We start from the raw sequence: 7538 nt of genomic DNA, 5'->3' as shown, positions 1-7538 counted from the left end.
TCGGGATGTAGTCAGTCTGTAAAATGTGCACGAAGCACGAAGACACGCACTGGGTTTCGTCACGTTTAGTGCATCATTTGATCATAAGTATAGACATACGTGTGATCCGATCACCGTAGGATTGGTAGTCAAAAAGGAAATTCAGCTTTTGAAGACCGAAGTGTCTATTTTGCCGAAACTGCTGAAACTGCTGGGCTATTTGACCGCGCCGCGGCTAATGGAAAACAGTTTAATCCCGGAGTTAATTCATTCATTAATAATATGATAAGGAGCTACAGGCTATGCACAGAAACAAGTCGGTTATGGAAAATACGTGAGTGTAATCATAAAAAGTGCATCAACACTAGAAAAGTCTTAAAAGCCAGTGTTTAGGGCAAAGGGAGGCGAGGAGAGCCCACTGCACGGACTCACAACTTCGGACCAGTGAACCTTCGGACCAGTGAACCTTCGGACCAGTGAACCTTCGGACCAGTGAACCTTCGGACCAGTGAACCTTCGGACTAGCGAACCTTCGGACTAGCAAACCTTCGGACTCGTGGACAGCCACCGTCTCTGCCTCTTCAGTGAACCTTCTCTCGCCTTCGTCTCATTTCTCCAGGATAAACTGGGGTGGTGTTTATGGTTATTTGTGGTAAAAGTTTCCTTTACACACCAATCTCTAAGGCAAAAAAAAAAAAGATATATAAAGACAAGGAGACAGCGTTCACTGCACACTTGCAGATACAGTTAAAGTAAATGTAACTGTATCTTGAACAAGTGCCTGTCTGTTGTTTGTGTTAAATCATATGAATAGAGGCGTCATGTTCAGGTTTGTGGTGTGTTCACCTCTGACCACTGGAGGCACTGCTTTTTTATCCACCTTCATTTAACCAGGCAAGAACCTGCTTATTTAAGATGTTATTATATTAAGTTTGTTTGTTCTGTGTGTGCTTTTATTGTCTTATATGAACCTGTCGTCTGAGTCTGAAATAAAGATGATGTGATGGGGTCATCCCGGGCCATCCTGCTGCGCTGAAGGAGGAGCTATACAGTCTGTGGGCGGGACAAACCTGCTGTGGGCGGGACAAACCTGCTCACGTTTATGAGCGTTCAAGGCTCTGTCCAGTGGGTGGAGGTAAAGCGCCGCTTTCGGACATAAGCCCGGCTGAAGCGCAGAGGAAGAGCAAGGTCAAACATTGGGGGCAATGTTTGAAGCGGAAATGGAGTCGGACAGTGACGAGAGCGAAATTAAAAAAGGATCAGAGACTAAAAATAAAAAAATTAAAATAAATTGAGTTTGAGTGAAGCAAGTAGAGGAGAAGGAGAATTTACGCTCGGTGTGGTGGAAACTGATGTGATCGAGGGAGTATTTAATGAGCCACACGAGGTTGGCAAGATTGTGGCTGAGGAGACATACATTTCATCAGGAGAACAAGGAAAGGAATGGTCATAATAAAGTGTAAAACAAAGAGACAGCAGGCAAAGCAGTGACTTTGGAAAGATTGAAACATTGGTCCGTCAGATGCTTTGAACTGGATGGAGTCACGAGGATGAAGGGTGTCGTCAGCAGAGTTCCACTCTCGTTTAATGAACATGAGTTCCTCAATGTTGATGGTGTTTGTGGAGTTCGACGTATGAAGTGTTTTGTGGATGGAACTAAGCAGGACAGCAATCTGCCTGACATTTGGAGGTGAACTCCCGGAAAAGATTCTTTTGGATTATATCTGCTCTGGAATAAGACCTTTTGAACAACCTCCTGTAAGATGTTTTACTGGTCAAGAATATGGCCATGTTGTGACGATGTGTAGAGGGGAAAAGAGATGTGCAAACTGTGGAAAGTATAAATGTGATTTTGAAGAGTGTAGAATATTCCGTGACGTTGAACCAACGTGCTGCCATTGTAAAGGGAATCACAGAGTCACATCATCTGTTTGTCCAAGAAGAAAAGTGGAAAATCAGATTGATAATCTGAGGAAATAAAATAAATATTGTATTCTGAAGCTGTGAAAAGGGTCAAGACAACGTGTGAGGAGACATGGTGTGAGGACACGTGGTGTGAGGAGACATGGTGTGAGGACACGTGGTGTGAGAAGACATGGTGTGAGGACACGTGGTGTGAGGAGACATGGTGTGAGGACACGTGGTGTGAGGAGACATGGTGTGAGGACACGTGGTTTGAGGAGACATGGTGTGAGAAGACATGGTGTGAGGACACGTGGTGTGAGGAGACATGGTGTGAGGACAAGTGGTGTGAGGAGACATGGTGTGAGGACACGTGGTGTGAGAAGACATGGTGTGAGGACACGTGGTGTGAGGAGACATGGTGTGAGGACAAGTGGTGTGAGGAGACATGGTGTGAGGACAAGTGGTGTGAGGAGACATGGTGTGAGGACACGTGGTGTGAGGAGACATGGTGTGAGGAGACATGGTGTGAGGACAAGTGGTGTGAGAAGACATGGTGTGAGGACACGTGGTGTGAGGAGACATGGTGTGAGGACACGTGGTGTGAGGAGACATGGTGTGAGGACACGTGGTGTGAGGAGACATGGTGTGAGGACACGTGGTTTGAGGAGACATGGTGTGAGTAGACATGGTGTGAGGACACGTCGTGTGAGGAGACGTTGTGTGAGGAGATGTCGTGTGAGGAGACGTCGTGTGAGGAGACATGGTGTGAGGACACGTCGTGTGAGGAGACATGGTGTGAGGACACGTCGTGTGAGGAGACGTCGTGTGAGGAGACATGGTGTGAGGAGACATAGTGTGAGGAGACATGGTGTGAGGAGACATGGTGTGAGGAGACATGGTGTGAGGACACGTGGTGTGAGGAGACGTGGTGTGAGGAGACATGGTGTGAGGAGACATGGTGTGAGGACACGTCGTGTGAGGAGACGTGGTGTGAGGAGACATGATGTGAGGAGACATGGTGTGAGGAGACATGGTGTGAGGACACGTCGTGTGAGGAGACGTGGTGTGAGGAGACGTGGTGTGAGGAGACATGGTGTGAGGAGACATGGTGTGAGGAGACATGGTGTGAGGACACGTCGTATGAGGAGACATGGTGTGAGGACACGTCGTGTGAGGAGACATGGTGTGAGGACACGTCGTGTGAGGAGACATGGTGTGAGGACACGTCGTGTGAGGAGACGTCGTGTGAGGACACGTCGTGTGAGGAGACGTCGTGTGAGGAGACATGGTGTGAGGACACGTGGTGTGAGGAGACGTGGTGTGAGGAGACATGGTGTGCGGAGACGTCGTGTGAGGAGACGTCGTGTGAGGAGACATGGTGTGAGGACACGTCCTGTGAGGAGACGTCGTGTGAGGAGACATGGTGTGAGGAGACATGGTGTGAGGAGACATGGTGTGAGGACACGTCGTGTGAGGAGACATGGTGTGAGGACACGTCGTGTGAGGAGACATGATGTGAGGATACGTCGTGTGAGGAGACATGATGTGAGGACACGTCGTGTGAGGAGAGGTCGTGTGAGGAGACATGGTGTGAGGACACGTGGTGTGAGGAGACGTAGTGTGAGGAGACATGGTGTGAGGAGACGTCGTGTGAGGAGACATGGTGTGAGGAGACATGGTGTGAGGAGACGTCGTGTGAGGAGACATGGTGTGAGGACAAGTCGTGTGAGGAGACGTGGTGTGAGGAGACATGGTGTGAGGAGACATGGTGTGAGGAGACATGGTGTGAGGAGACGTCGTGTGAGGAGACATGGTGTGAGGACGCGTGGTGTGAGGAGACGTCCTGTGAGGAGACGTCGTGTGAGGAGACATGGTGTGAGGAGACATGGTGTGAGGAGACATGGTGTGAGGACACGTCGTGTGAGGAGACATGGTGTGAGGACACGTCGTGTGAGGAGACATGATGTGAGGACACGTCGTGTGAGGAGACGTCGTGTGAGAAGACGTCGTGTGAGGAGACGTCGTGTGAGGAGACGTCCTGTGAGGAGACGTCGTGTGAGGAGACATGGTGTGAGGAGACATGGTGTGAGGACACGTGGTGTGAGGAGACATGGTGTGAGGACACGTGGTGTGAGGAGACATGGTGTGAGAACACGTGGTGTGAGGAGACATGGTGTGAGGACACGTCGTGTGAGGAGACATGATGTGAGGACACGTCGTGTGAGGAGAGGTCGTGTGAGGAGACATGGTGTGAGGACAGGTGGTGTGAGGAGACGTGGTGTGAGGAGACATGGTGTGAGGAGACGTCGTGTGAGGAGACATGGTGTGAGGAGACATGGTGTGAGGAGACGTCGTGTGAGGAGACATGGTGTGAGGACAAGTCGTGTGAGGAGACGTGGTGTGAGGAGACATGGTGTGAGGAGACATGGTGTGAGGACACGTCGTGTGAGGAGACATGGTGTGAGGAGACATGGTGTGAGGACACGTGGTGTGAGGAGACATGGTGTGAGGAGACATGGTGTGAGGAGACGTCGTGTGAGGAGACATGGTGTGAGGACGCGTGGTGTGAGGAGACGTCCTGTGAGGAGACGTCGTGTGAGGAGACATGGTGTGAGGAGACATGGTGTGAGGAGACATGGTGTGAGGACACGTCGTGTGAGGAGACATGGTGTGAGGACACGTCGTGTGAGGAGACATGATGTGAGGACACGTCGTGTGAGGAGACGTCGTGTGAGAAGACGTCGTGTGAGGAGACGTCGTGTGAGGAGACGTCCTGTGAGGAGACGTCGTGTGAGGAGACATGGTGTGAGGAGACATGGTGTGAGGACACGTGGTGTGAGGAGACATGGTGTGAGGACACGTGGTGTGAGGAGACATGGTGTGAGAACACGTGGTGTGAGGAGACATGGTGTGAGGACACGTCGTGTGAGGAGACATGATGTGAGGACACGTCGTGTGAGGAGAGGTCGTGTGAGGAGACATGGTGTGAGGACAGGTGGTGTGAGGAGACGTGGTGTGAGGAGACATGGTGTGAGGAGACGTCGTGTGAGGAGACATGGTGTGAGGAGACATGGTGTGAGGAGACGTCGTGTGAGGAGACATGGTGTGAGGACAAGTCGTGTGAGGAGACGTGGTGTGAGGAGACATGGTGTGAGGAGACATGGTGTGAGGACACGTCGTGTGAGGAGACATGGTGTGAGGAGACATGGTGTGAGGACACGTGGTGTGAGGAGACATGGTGTGAGGACACGCCGTGTGAGGAGACATGATGTGAGGACACGTCGTGTGAGGAGAGATCGTGTGAGGAGACATGGTGTGAGGACACGTGGTGTGAGGAGACGTGGTGTGAGGAGACATGGTGTGAGGAGACGTTGTGTGAGGAGACATGGTGTGAGGAGACATGGTGTGAGGAGACGTCGTGTGAGGAGACATGTTGTGAGGACAAGTTGTGTGAGGAGACGTGGTGTGAGGAGACATGGTGTGAGGAGACATGGTGTGAGGAGACATGGTGTGAGGATACGTCGTGTGAGGAGACGTGGTGTGAGGAGACATGGTGTGAGGACACGTCATGTGAGGAGACATGGTGTGAGGAGACATGGTGTGAGGACACGTCGTGTGAGGAGACATGATGTGAGGACACGTCGTGTGAGGAGAGGTCGTGTGAGGAGACGTCGTGTGAGGAGACATGGTGTGAAGAGACATGGTGTGAGGAGACATGGTGTGAGGAGACGTCGTGTGAGGAGACATGGTGTGAGGACAAGTCGTGTGAGGAGACGTGGTGTGAGGAGACATGGTGTGAGGAGACATGGTGTGAGGAGACATGGTGTGAGGAGACATGGTGTGAGGACACGTCGTGTGAGGAGACATGATGTGAGGACACGTCGTGTGAGGAGAGGTCGTGTGAGGAGACATGGTGTGAGGACACGTGGTGTGAGGAGAGGTCGTGTGAGGAGACATGATGTGAGGACACGTCGTGTGAGGAGAGGTCGTGTGAGGAGACATGGTGTGAGGACACGTGGTGTGAGGAGACGTGGTGTGAGGAGACGTCGTGTGAGGAGACATGGTGTGAGGAGACATAGTGTGAGGAGACATGGTGTGAGGAGACGTCGTGTGAGGAGACATGGTGTGAGGACAAGTCGTGTGAGGAGACGTGGTGTGAGGAGACATGGTGTGAGGAGACATGGTGTGAGGAGACATGGTGTGAGGACACGTCGTGTGAGGAGACATGGTGTGAGGACAAGTCGTGTGAGGAGACGTGGTGTGAGGAGACATGGTGTGAGGAGACATGGTGTGAGGACACGTCGTGTGAGGAGACATGATGTGAGGACACGTCGTGTGAGGAGAGGTCGTGTGAGGAGACATGGTGTGAGGACACGTGGTGTGAGGAGACGTGGTGTGAGGAGACGTCGTGTGAGGAGACATGGTGTGAGGAGACATGGTGTGAGGAGACATGGTGTGAGGAGACGTCGTGTGAGGAGACATGGTGTGAGGACAAGTCGTGTGAGGAGACGTGGTGTGAGGAGACATGGTGTGAGGAGACATGGTGTGAGGAGACATGGTGTGAGGACACGTCGTGTGAGGAGACGTCGTGTGAGGAGACATGGTGTGAGGAGACATGGTGTGAGGAGACGTCGTGTGAGGAGACATGGTGTGAGGACATGTCGTGTGAGGAGACGTGGTGTGAGGAGACATATTGTGAGGACACGTCGTGTGAGGAGACATGGTGTGAGGAGACATGGTGTGAGGAGACATGGTGTGAGGACACGTTGTGTGAGGAGACATGGTGTGAGGACACGTCGTGTGAGGAGACATGATGTGAGGAGACGTCGTGTCAGGAGACATGGTGTGAGGAGACATGGTGTGAGGAGACGTGGTGTGAGGACACGTGGTGTGAGGACACGTCGTGTGAGGAGACATGGTGTGAGGACACGTCGTGTGAGGAGACATGGTGTGAGGACACGTGGTGTGAGGAGACATGGTGTGAGGACACGTCGTGTGAGGAGACATGGTGTGAGGACACGTGGTGTGAGGAGACGTCGTGTGAGGAGACGTCGTGTGAGGAGACATGGTGTGAGGACACGTGGTGTGAGGAGACGTGGTGTGAGGAGACGTGGTGTGAGGAGACATGGTGTGAGGACACGTCGTGTGAGGTGACATGGTGTGAGGACACGTGGTGTGAGGAGACGTGGTGTGAGGACACGTTGTGTGAGGAGACATGGTGTGAGGACACGTGGTGTGAGGAGACATGGTGTGAGGAGACATGGTGTGAGGAGACGTGGTGTGAGGAGACATGGTGTGAGGACACGTCGTGTGAGGAGACGTGGTGTGAGGACACGTGGTGTGAGGAGACGTGGTGTGAGGACACGTCGTGTGAGGAGACATGGTGTGAGGACACGTGGTGTGAGGAGACATGGTGTGAGGAGACATGGTGTGAGGACACGTCGTGTGAGGAGACATGGTGTGAGGACACGTGGTGTGAGGAGACATGGTGTGAGGACACGTCGTGTGAGGAGACATGGTGTGAGGACACGTGGTGTGAGGACACGTGGTGTGAGGAGACATGGTGTGAGGACACGTGGTTTGAGGAGACATGGTGTGAGGACACGTGGTGTGAGGAGACATGGTGTGAGGACACGTCGTGTGAGGAGACATGG

This window comes from Eucyclogobius newberryi, unplaced genomic scaffold, assembly GCF_026437365.1.
Source record: "Eucyclogobius newberryi isolate DKJ021-1_F unplaced genomic scaffold, fEucNew1.0.hap1 SCAF_15, whole genome shotgun sequence".
Taxonomy (NCBI): Eukaryota; Metazoa; Chordata; class Actinopteri; order Gobiiformes; family Gobiidae; genus Eucyclogobius; species Eucyclogobius newberryi.
This window is presented reverse-complemented; position numbering follows the sequence as displayed.